Below are 12,035 nucleotides of genomic sequence, written 5' to 3'. Positions count from 1 at the left end.
ACTACATGCACGAGTCACCAATCAGGAAGAGTTCTCAAGTTAGGGCCAAGACCAAAATGTACAACTCAGACTTGAAGGCCTCTCCTTGAAACTGGTTCTTAGCCTTTAAACAAAAAATTATAGCTCTCTGAATCTCCGAGTTATAATTTAAGCCAGAGACTCTCATCTCTGGAAAAATACAAGTACAAGCAACATTAATTATAATTTAAGGCACTTCGCAGACACACTTCTCAAAGTCCTAGGGATCTGTGGACTCCCTGTTAAAAACTGTCACCCTAGAACAATTTATCTGGCTCAAGTTGCTTTCGGGCCTTTCAAAACAACACAAAATCATTCCAAAGGAGCCCAACAGAAGGAAGCCAGGCCCTGTGGCTTCTACTGACCCTGAACTGATAATTCCTTATTTCCGTTTTCAGCAAAGCGGAGGATATGTCCTTCCCTTTTCTGAGAATCATTCCCCTCCCTCTTCCCCCAACAAAACTGATACATGGGCATAAAACCAAAACAGCCCAGCCAAACGCTAAGACGCAGGCTGCTGCAGTGGCCTCATGGGGCAGCTGCACAGGGGCCCCAGGCTGATCGTGATGTTATCCTTGTGAACCAGGCCTCTCACAAACAAGAAACAGACGCATCCCAAGTTTGTGTCTGCTGACTGAAGGCAGGGGCGTGTGGGTGTCTCCAACTGCCAGGGACAGCCACAAGGAACCAGGACACACTGGGTGGGCTTGGCACAGTGTGACAGTCGATGTCTGTTGAGTGAGGCCCGGCTGCTTTGGTAGAGTGGAGTCTGAGGTTTTGATATATGAAATGCCCTACTGACATCCCCTACGTTTAAAATAAGTTCTAAATGTGGAGAGCAAGTATGCTATGAAATGCCACAGCTTGCAGGACAAAAGAATTCTCACATTATAAAATGTCAGCAAATGAGTACCTTTCAATGTGACAACTCACTCATCCCCACATTCCTAGTTTATTTCCTTCTTTTAAATTTATTTTTCCTAATCGGGCGCGGTGGCTCATGCCTATAATCCCAGCACTTTGGGAGGCCAAGGCAGGCGATCACTTGACGTCAGGAGTTCAAGACCAGCCTGGCCAACATGGTGAAACCCCATCTTTAATAAAAATACAAAAATTAGCTGGGAGAGGTGGCGCGCGCCTATAACCCCAGCTACTCAGGAGGCTGAGGCAGGAGAATCGCTTGAACACAGGAGGCCGAGGTTGCAGTGAGCCAAGATCACGCCAGTGCACTCCAGACTGGGCGACACAGCAAGACTCCATATCAAAAAAATACACATTTTTTCGATTTCTGTTTTTATTATAAACAGAATATACTCTCACTAAAAATAAATTGGAAAATATAGAAAAGTATAATCACTTCTAAAATGTATCTGATTTTTAAAAATTCCATCAGCATGCATTTCTTCAACTTATCAGGGGCACTTCTATTATTTAAGGGTAAGTCATTTCTTGTAGGGGGAGGAGAGACTGTCACCACAGACAAATGGGACAGGATCCTTTGACCTTGTGACTTCCTGGGCTCTCATCTCAGTGGCTAAGAATTATGTATTCTATTGTTTTGTTCAAGTTGATGGAAATTTCCCACCATTTATGCCTACTCTCCTTACTTCCTCAACCTGAAAGACCAAAAGAAAAATGTAATCACTGGAAGCTCCTTCCTATGAATGTTTCTGCTTTGCTGTTTCTAAAGTTTTTTTTCTTTCAGTCCTCACGTCACCCACAACCATCTAGAGATGGTTTCTCAAAAACCACAGCAGGGATTTAGAAACACAGCACACTGTTACATACATTTGGTCCCGACACCACTAATAGCAGTATGTCTTTTGGTAGCCGTCTCACTGACAGTAACCCTTGCAAAACAGAAAAGCTACAAATTCAAAGCATATAAACCATAAATGCAAACACAGCAGACATACTAATTAGAGGATGGAGTGACAAGACTTCAGAATGTGATTCTCCACATCTCTGGGTTCTTATTTTGCTTTGAGAGTGAGAGTTTTTTAGAAACAGATTCAGAATATTATTATTTGCTGAGTGAAATAAAATGTATTAGAGGAATTTTCCAACCAAGTGTAAAACTTGGATTTAAAATAGTAGAGAAGGCTGGGCTTGGTGGCTCATGCCTATAATCCCACCACTTTGGGAGGCCGAGGAGGGGAGTGCATCACTTGAGGTCAGGAGTTTGAGACTAGCCTAGCCAACAAAGGGAAACTCCATCTCCACTAACAACACAAAATTAGCCGGGCATGGTGGCTCATGCCTGTAATCCCAGCTACTTGGGAGGCTTAAGCAGGAGAATGACTTGAACTTAGGAGGCAGAGGTTGCAGTGAGCCAAGATCGCACCACTGCACTCCAGCCTGGGCGACAGAATGAAACTCCACCATCAAAAAAAAAAAAAAAAAAATGGTAGGGAAGATGGGTCAGTATCTTAGGGAAGAATGAGAGAAACTTCTTAACTGGCTCATGGTGGCAAAGAGCAAACATGAGGTTATTATACGTAATACTAAAACACTGTCATCCAGTGGTATTTCTTTTGTTCTGTGTTTTAGTTTTCATATCTCTGAATGCTTGAGCATCTGTGATTCTTGTAGCACTTACCACATACAGAGGCCAGATCTGATCACTGGATGTAATGTTTCAATTACAGAGAAAACATAAGTCGCTAACATACGTGTGTAGTTACTATAGTATCTCCCTGACCTCTTTTATTTTTTTAAAAGAAGAAAAACAGTAGCAATATAAGTTGAATTCAAATGTGGATTTCAGCTTAGGGCAAATTCAAAGGGCTTTAAACATGTGTAACTGTCACCACTCCTCACTTTTAACAAATGTAATGAACGGTGAGAATCTTTCAAGAGATAAAGTGGTGAACAGCTTCATAGCATCAATGTCACACTTACTGAGCCCTTACACCCATGAGATGGGCATTTTTAACCACTAGTTCTCATCTCACAGGCAAAGAAACTGAGTCTCAGAGAATAAGTAATTTGCCCAAAGGCCCAAAGATAGTAAGAGGGCAAATGGTATCCGACCCTAGTCTTAACTCAGGCACTTAACCATGGCATTATAGAGCTCAATGATAAAACCACCCCAAGAAAAAGTCAATGGGTCCATACCTCATTCTACACTGGCAATGTGAAGAAAAGCACAAACTAGAAAACTCGAGCCAGCTTGACTTTCCCAATAAAGCTAGAATGCCCCCTGATTCAATCCCGGGACCCCTTCTCCAGCTGTTATATACCTTCATTCCTTCTCAGCTTTAGATTCCATCTACGAGCTAGGGATCCCCACACAGATGCTTCCAGCCTTGACTTCTCACCTGACTTCTCCTAGTGCCCACCGAGCATCTTCACCTCAACGTCTAACAAGATGCTCACACTTAACACATCCAGATTTGACCAGCGACTCTCCCTCCCCTGAAACTACTGCGGCAGAAACCCCTCCCATCCAAGATGATGGCACTCTACCTCTCCAGGCTCCCTTGCCCGAAACATCGAGTCATCCAACCTTGACTTCTCTCTTCCTCTGACACAGTTTCTCTCATGTTCATTTTACAAAAAGGCAGTTTACAAACATATTTCTCACATGATTCTTTAAAATGGCTAGTTTCCCTAGGACACTTCATAAGATTTCATTTGAGCATAACTGACCATGAGTACCTTAACTGAGGTAGTCATGTAAGCTTCATCTAACACGGCACTGTGTAACCTATATACCATGATGGTCACCTACCGCTTTATTTTTATGTGTTATTTGATAAACACTTACGTAATACTTCTCATCTCTCAGACATTGACGTCAAAGTGCTTTACCGCTCATTTAATAAAATTATCATATAATCCTCATAACCCTATGAAGTAGGTTCCCTTTATAGAGATAAGGAAACGGAGGCTCAGGGAGATTAAATAACTTACCTGAAACTGCACAATTCAAACCCAGGCAGTCTGGCTCCAGAGTCTGTACTTGTAACCACTTCACCCTGCTCCATCCATGAGATGTACTTTTTTGCCTCGTGAGTTGTTTTCCTATGAGTAGAAACATACGTGTATAAATGAATCTGCACTCTTTTCTGGCTTTCTTATAGCCAGGACCCACCTCTGCAAAGTGCCTGACCTGACTGGGTGCATATTCTCTACCCTCTTCATAGGAAAATGGCAACCAAATCACAGAGAGACCACAGTCCCTGGGCCCAGGAGCACTGTGCTGTGACCAGCCAAGTCACCCAGACTAGAGTCTGATATGCAACAGCAAACAACTCTGACTCCTTGGGACTGCCTCCTCAAGGTCTGCTCAGGGATCGGAACTTAAAATCAACCGGAAGCAGAGCACGTGCACTCCAGGGTGCCTGAGTGTGATGGATGGCACAGCTGGAGGAGCTTGCTGTGTTGCAGACAGCACAGGCTCCGCCTATGCCAATTAGGTTGATGGGTGGTGACTGAGAAACATGCTGGATTTACTCAAATAGATCCTCACTCCCTAACTCACCACTGTTTTAGAGATCGTAACAAAAATAATAAGGATGAGTTAGGGAAAAAAAAAAGAGAGAGAGAAAAAAAAGTGTGTTTCGACTGCCCTGCTGATACTGTGAACTGGCCCTGCAAAAACAAAAGCAGTTTTCCTCCTACCAGGCATCTCCCAGGGTGTGGCCAGAGTGCACAGATAGCCCCTGTTAACTCTTTAGAGCACATTTCCTTTTGCTTCCAGATACCACAGTGACTCAGGGCACAGCTTTTAGATCTCAGAGATTAAGAGAGGTAGGTTTAAAGCCCAGCTCCATTACAACCTTTGACAAAGTACTTAGCTCCAGCCTTTGTCTCACTCCTTAGATGAGATGCTACTCCTCCTGACCTTACAGCGCAGAGGTGCAAATTAAGTAAGATAACATGGTATAGCCACTCAGCAGAGGATGTAAAACTCAATGCATGATAGCTATTGATAGTGTTTTTGATAATTTCGGCAATGATAAGTTTTCCACCCTTCAACTGTTCAAAGTCTGAAGTGGAGGGAAATGTAGGGACATGGAATGATTTAGAAAAAAATGAATATTTTATGTTTGGCAAGGATGGGGAAAAACACAAAGTACATTTTTGACAGCTCTGAGTTCACATGATAGACAACATTTAAACAACATCTACCAAATATGGATCACCCCAGCCTTCTCCACTTAACTATGGCATTATCTTTTAAAAGCTTAAGACAAATGGGCCAAGCATGGTGGCTCATGCCTATAATCCCAGCACTTTAGGAGGCTGAGGCAGGTGGGCTGCTTGAGGCCAGAAGTTTGAGACCAGCCTGGCCAACATGGCGAAACCCCATCTCTACTGAAAATACAAAAATTAGCCGGGCATGGTGGCACATGCCTGTAGTCCCAGCTACTCGGGAAGGAGAGACATGAGAATCACTTGAACCCAGGAGGCGGAGGCTGCAGTGAGCTGAGATCCTGACACTGCACTCCAGCCTGGGTGACACAATGATACTCTGTCTCAAAAGAAAATGGAAACAAAAACCAAGAAAAACTTAAGACAAATGTTTTCCGTTTCTAAGGCAAACAGTGAAATAAAGTCCGTTTTCATTTAAAGTATCCCATTTGGTTTTTTTAAACCAGTTGGCTAACTTCAAAGGGCAGCCAATGGAGGGACTATCAAGCTGGCAAGGGTCTAGTGTCTACCTTCAAAGTTCAGGTAGATAGAAAGCCACTGACGGTCCCACTATACTTCTCGGCATTTGGCCTGGAAAATGCTTCAGAATGCCCTTGCATTCAGATGCTGTGTTTGCATGGACACATAGCACTAAAATGGTACCTTCTTTCAATGAAAGCCAGGGAGAAGCCTGACAGAGAAGGATATAATGATCTCACCCCAAGCTTAAAATTAACAAGGACCCTTTTGGGGTCACAGCTGAGAGCCCCCATGGGGTATAATATGAGTAAGAGAAATGCTATATAGATGACAGAGGCCCAGTGTCACCTTAGTGTCATTCTTAGTGTCACCAACCTTATCGAGATCTGTGAAGTGACTTAAGCTAGACACCGCCAAATGTCAGGGGAAGCAGGGTCAGTTATTACAGAAGCACCAAGAGATTTCTGCATGACTTTCAACAAGTCATTTGACCTTTCCAGGTTAGATTGCAAATGGAGTAGGACCAACTGCCTGCAAGTCTGATAGAGTTTATAACAGGATTAGATTTTATTTGTATAGACATTTGACATCCTTAGCTCCAAAGTGCTTTCCTATTAATACACTGTAAGAGGGCCAAATGAGAGTCCAGTGTTATTTATCTACTAATAAATCACTGAATGGCTTCATTTGTAGGAGGTTATACAAGTCACTCAGATTAAACAGTGCTTTGGATAATTTCGGCAAAGATTAAATAGTCCGATGGCAGTCAAGAAAGGAAACCTTTAAGAAGTCATCTAGGTCGGGCATGATGGCCATACCTGTAATCCCAGGACTTTGGGAGGCCAAGGCAGGCGGAGCACCTAAGGTCAGAAGTTTGAGACCGGCCTGGCCAACATGCTGAAATCCCATCTCTATTAAAAATACAAAAAATTAGCCATGTGTGGTGGCAGGAGCCTGTAATCCCAGCTACTCGGAAGGCTGAGGCAGGAAAATTGCTTGAACCCAGGAGGCAGAGGTTGCAGTAAGCCGAGATTACGCCACTGCACTCCAGCCTGGGTGACAGAGTGAGATTCTGTATCAAAAAAAAAAAGAAAAAAGAAGTCATCTAGCTCCGACTTCCCTTCTCTCCCACTTGACCCCTTTACTTCAGATACAGTAGTCCAGTGAATGGACCTGAAAAGGCTTGTGGACCAGGGCAGGGACACAGTTCACTTAGATCCATTCCTCCCCTAAAGACTACGGTTCCCACCTAGCTAAATCCTACTTCTCCATCCAGTCCGGAGTAGCTGCTCCTCCCTGAACCTTCCCAGCCCAGCACAATCTGGGAAAGACTCGCTGTCTGAATTCACAGCACTTGATAGCCCATTGGATTATCTGCCTACTGTTGGTTTCACTGTGGTTTCACTATTACTGATTTTATATAAATATTATGTCTTTTCTCTCTCAGCATAGAGGCTGTGTCAGAGACTGAGCATAATACTTCTCTGAATTCCTCGTAGCGTTTTCCTTAAAGCCTTGCACTCAGCTGATGGTCAATACCTTTCAAGTGAACATAACTCCCAAAGGTTTCCCTGAGCCATTAGCAATCTGCAAAGCAGCTTCACACTCCTCGTTGTGATGAAACATCACAAGGAATATTGGCCACCCCTTGCCAGTCAGTGAGGCCACTTCAGGGCACCAGTCCAAGTTAGTAGGCAGCCAGCTGGGGTGACAAAGGTTGTACACTATGAATGAAAAATTCAAGTTTCAATCCTGCCCTGCTACTATCTATCTATAGAATTTTAGCCAACTGTTTCTATCTTTGTTACTGCATTTCAGAAAGACAGCAATAACACTAAAAGTCTACCTCCTGAAAGGGCTACAGATGTGAAAAATATATATATATGTATATGATATATAAGCATTTAACATAACTAGATAATAGAAGATAATATTTTTCTATGATTTGACACTTAACATTTCTTAAATATCAAATTTCTGGGTAAATGTTATCCAGTGGGGATGGCAGCACCTTCTAATGAATTGTTCGGCATTTTAAATCCCCCTGGCTGGTTTAAGTGTCTCTTCTCTCACTGGCTCTCAGAGTTACATCCGCAGTTTTGTTTGCTGCACCTTTTGAAAATTTAGACCAGGTTTCCTGGAAACCTGAGCTGGAGGGAACTGTGGTAGTTCTCCATAGAGTAGATCAAGTGAGGGCAGTACTGAGGCCACGGGTGCACGATTGTGAAAAACTGCTGGCTCTCCAAAACGATCTGGAGAGGGAAACAGTTGGCTTCAGGCCTCTAGGACAGAGGTTACAGTTCTAAGCTTTCTCATCCACCTCTGGGAAAGTACACAGAATCCTGGGAGAATTTCTCCTGTTTCAGAAAAGCACACCTTCAAGGTATGACTTGTCTCTCAAATCTCAGTTGAAACAAGCATCTTTTCAAATCTCACTCACTTCATTTTATAATATGAGCTCATTACAATATTTATTTTATATGCATTTAATATGCATATAGAAGGCCGGATGCAGTGGCTCACACCTGTAATCCTAGCATTTTAACAGGTCGAAGAAGGCGGATCACTTGAGGTCAGGAGTTCAAGACCAGCCTGGCCAACACAGTGAAACCTCATCTCTACTAAAAATAGAAAAATTACCTACGGCCAGGCATGGTGGCTCACGCCTGTAATCTCAGCACTTTGGGAGGTCAAGGTGGGCAGATTACCTGAGATCAGGAGTTCAACACCAGCCTGACCAACATGGTGAAACTCTGTCTCTACTAAAAATACAAAATTAGCTGGGCATAGTGGCGCATCCTTGTAATCCCAGCCACTAGGGAGGCTGAGGCAGGAGAATTGCTTGAACCCAGGGGCTAGAGGTTGCAGTAAGCTGAGATTGCACATTGCACTCTAGCCTGGGCAACAACAGCACAACTCTGTCTCAAAAAAAAAAAAAAAAAATTAGCTGGGCATGGTGGTGGGTACCTGTAAACCCAGCTACTTGGGAGGCTGAGGCAGAAGAATTCCTTGAACCTGGGAGGTAGAGGTTGCAGCAAGCTGAGATCACACCATTGCACTAAAGCCTGGGCAATAAGAGCAAAACTCTATCTCAAAAAATAAAATGTATATAGAATTTCTAGAATTTTCTATTCACACCCCGATGGATAATTCTGCACTCATCCTACCTTGAAACAAATATCCTAATCTGGTAGCCAGCACTTAGAATGGTGATCCTAGAAGTATTTCATGCATTTACATGCTCTCTGTCACATGGTGGCAAACCACTGGTTTATTGCGACCCTAGGTAGAGTTCAAATTTGTGCCACGCTTACGAATGAGAAAAAATATAGTTAAAAAAAGACACTCTCACTGTGTTTTATTTCCTGTGTCACGTTATACACTCCAACATATTTGCTCCTTTACGTCCATTTCTGGCATGCCCTGTTGTTACAGCAGTGATGAGTCACAGTTAGGGGGAATTGTAGTAACTTGCTCCATCTCTTAGTATCAGCCAAACCATGGACAATCTTGGGTTCTCAGGGGGGTTATTTATCTTGGGAGTGGGGGGACTGATCACAATCTGTATGACCACATGGCACAGATGTTTAATTATGATAGTGACCTCAAGTAAAGCAAGCAATTTCTTGGTCTGACTATATCAAAATTCAGCCAAATGTCCACCCAGTGGGAAAGCTAAGCTCCAGAAGAAATTATAAGCTGGAATGACAAGAAGTGTGATGGATCAGGATTGGAATATGTGGACAGGCTTGAGTTAGAGGTCTGGAGCCAGACAAAAGGGTGTGTGCTAGATGACAGGATGGGAAGTCTGGGCAAAATTACAAAGGGATGGGACAAAGCAGCACTTGTATGCTTCTTCTCTGGACCCAAGCTTTTTTCATTTTCTCACTATGAGCACTGCATCTGCAATTTAATATACACCTAGAGACTCAGTTACTCTTACAGAGCCTACTGCTCATGGCCAGAGCCAGCCTTCAGCAAAACTGCTGCATGGAGAATGCTGAGACCTTCCAGCCCTTTTCCTCCTTCCGTTGGACTCTTCCATTCTGGTATTTATCTCAACCACATCTTAATGTCTCCCCTTAGTTTGGTGGTTTTCAAAGTGTGGGACCAGTGGCATCAGTATCACCTGAGCACTTGTCAGAAATACTCATTTCCAGGCCCCAGACCAGATTGACCGATTCGGGAACTCAGGCGGCGGAGCCCAGCAATCTGCATTTTCTCAATCCCTCCAGGTGATTCGGATGCACACTAAAGTTGAGATCCACTGCTTCAGGTGATATAAAATAACAACTTCAATATGAGAGAGCATGTGCATTTTAGGAGAGAACTTGTGAAGAAGGCAAGCTGCTCAAGAGCCAACTAAATCAGTTTCTAGCAGTGGAATTTGAAGTCATTTCACAGATGGTGAGAGAGAGACGACTGGAGGCCACAGTATTTGCCCTGGTCCTTATCACCTCTTGCTTTTTAGCTCACCTATTTCAATCTTCTCTCCACATGGCCACTAGAAATGTGTGTTCAGCTGGAAAATCTGACCCTGTCAAAGCCCAACTCAAAACTCTTCAGTGGCTGCTCCCTGCCAATGGATAAAGGCCCAGTCCCCTGGGACCTGACCCAGGGTCCTTCATCATCTGCCACTGGGCCACCTCCTGACCTTGTTTCCTTCAGCACTTTTCCTCCTGCTCAGCCATACCTTGCGGTCTGCAGCTGGTGTAGACTTCCCCATACCACGGACAGCAGACTTCCCATATGAGTTACCTTGACCAAGAGCAGGAGAGCTGAAGTGACAGCTGCTACTTCTGAGCAGACTTTATATGCTATAGTTTTGTTCTATCATGTCCTTTTTCCCTTTGTCATAAATAAGATCCACATTGTCCCAGAGAGAGGCTGTTTCTTAAGCCTCAGTGGGTCCCAGAATGATGATAAATGAGGGGTAAAATTATTCCTGACTTACACTGGACATGCAGCATGAGAGGGAACTAAATCTTGGTTGTTGTAAATTACTGAGATTTGGGGGTTTCTTGTTATTTACCGTAAGCCAACTGTAATAGTACTTTTTTTTTTTTTTTTTTTTTTTGAGGCGGAGTCTCGCTCTGTCGCCCGGACTGGAGTGCAGTGGCCGGATCTCAGCTCACTGCAAGCTCCGCCTCCCGGGTTTACGCCATTCTCCTGCCTCAGCCTCCCGAGTAGCTGGGACTACAGGTGCCCGCCACCTCGCCCGGCTAGTTTTTTTTTGTATTTTTAGTAAAGACGGGGTTTCACCGTGTTAGCCAGGATGGTCTCGATGGAATAGTACTTTTGATCACTTCTCTCAGTCTGGAATGTCTTCTCTGCTCTGCCTTCTTTCCAATTCCACCTCACCCCTGCCTGCACAAGAGACCTGCTCATCATTCTACACTCAGCTCAAGTGTTACCCTTCGGTCAAGCTTTTTGTGTCCTTCCCAGGTATAACTTTTAAGATATTCTCTGGATGCTACAGACCTGTAACCACATCCCTGGAACTGTGCCAGGGATCCTCCATTTATTAGTACTATACTTAGAACAACCTCTAAGAAAAAATAATAATAAAATTAAAAATTCAACAACTCATGTTTTAAAGCAGAAGCCCGGCTCCGAAAAACAAAGCAATTTGTTGAATTTTCCCAGAGTCAGTCACACTCTGAGATCTCACGTGGTGGGAGCCTGGCTCTGAACTCAGGAGTCTTTGCCCCGCCCAACACATCTCTCTTACTCCCCCCCAGCAGCAAGCATTCAGATCCTCCCACACCACGGGAAAGAGGAAAAGTCCCCTTATCAACAACTGAAAGGGCTGCCACGCTAATCTGAGACTTGAAAGATTGCATCTGGAAGTGGGCTTCTTACCCCTCAGAAGATAAGCATTTCCTCTAAGTCAATGTATTCATTCTAAGGCTCCTGGCAAAAGCACAGGAGACCCTACAAGAACTGGGGCATTTTGTTTGCATCCTTTCCCCAGGTCCTTGCCTATGGGTTGGAGGGCAGGGGGCAGTATGGTGTGGTAAGACAGATTCCTATTGACATCACCCTAGAGAAGCTTTGAGAAGGTTCTTTTGGATTTGTCACAGGGTAGGAAGCAAGTGAGCAGGGGGGTCAGAACTCCAAGCAGATCTGTTACATGTCGAGATATTAAGTTTTAAAAAGAAAAATAAAAGGGGCCAGTTATTTGACTTTTCAGATTAACCAAGAAAAGAAAAGGGACACAGTGACAAAGAATTAAACCAGACCACCCAGGTCAGGCATAGGAAAAAAACACCTAAAAGTAGCAACTGCAATTTTAGGTTTCTATGAGCCACTGGAATTTTGTTGTGTGGTTGAGTCTTTTTTTCTCTCTCTCTCTTTCTGCCTCCCTCTCTTTTTAATTTTACCTTTTTGTTTACGGG

General features: G+C 43.8%; 1 protein-coding gene across 9 annotated transcripts in view; it reads right to left on the bottom strand.

The window, feature by feature from the left end:
• The window catches only part of STON2 (stonin 2), a 187,816-nt gene that overhangs the window by 174,314 nt on the left and 1,467 nt on the right, over positions 1–12,035 (bottom strand). For all 9 annotated transcript variants that reach the window (XM_033187226.1, XM_033187228.1, XM_033187237.1 and 6 more), the window contains exon 2: positions 3,934–4,044. The gene's annotated coding sequence lies outside the window, so the exon portion shown is untranslated. The remainder of the gene's footprint in view (positions 1–3,933; positions 4,045–12,035) is intronic.

Source organism: Trachypithecus francoisi, unplaced genomic scaffold (genome assembly GCF_009764315.1).
Source record: "Trachypithecus francoisi isolate TF-2019V2 unplaced genomic scaffold, Tfra_2.0 Lachesis_group3, whole genome shotgun sequence".
Lineage (NCBI taxonomy): Eukaryota > Metazoa > Chordata > Mammalia > Primates > Cercopithecidae > Trachypithecus > Trachypithecus francoisi.
Note: the sequence above shows the minus strand (reverse complement) of the source record. Positions and strands in the feature narration are given on the sequence as shown.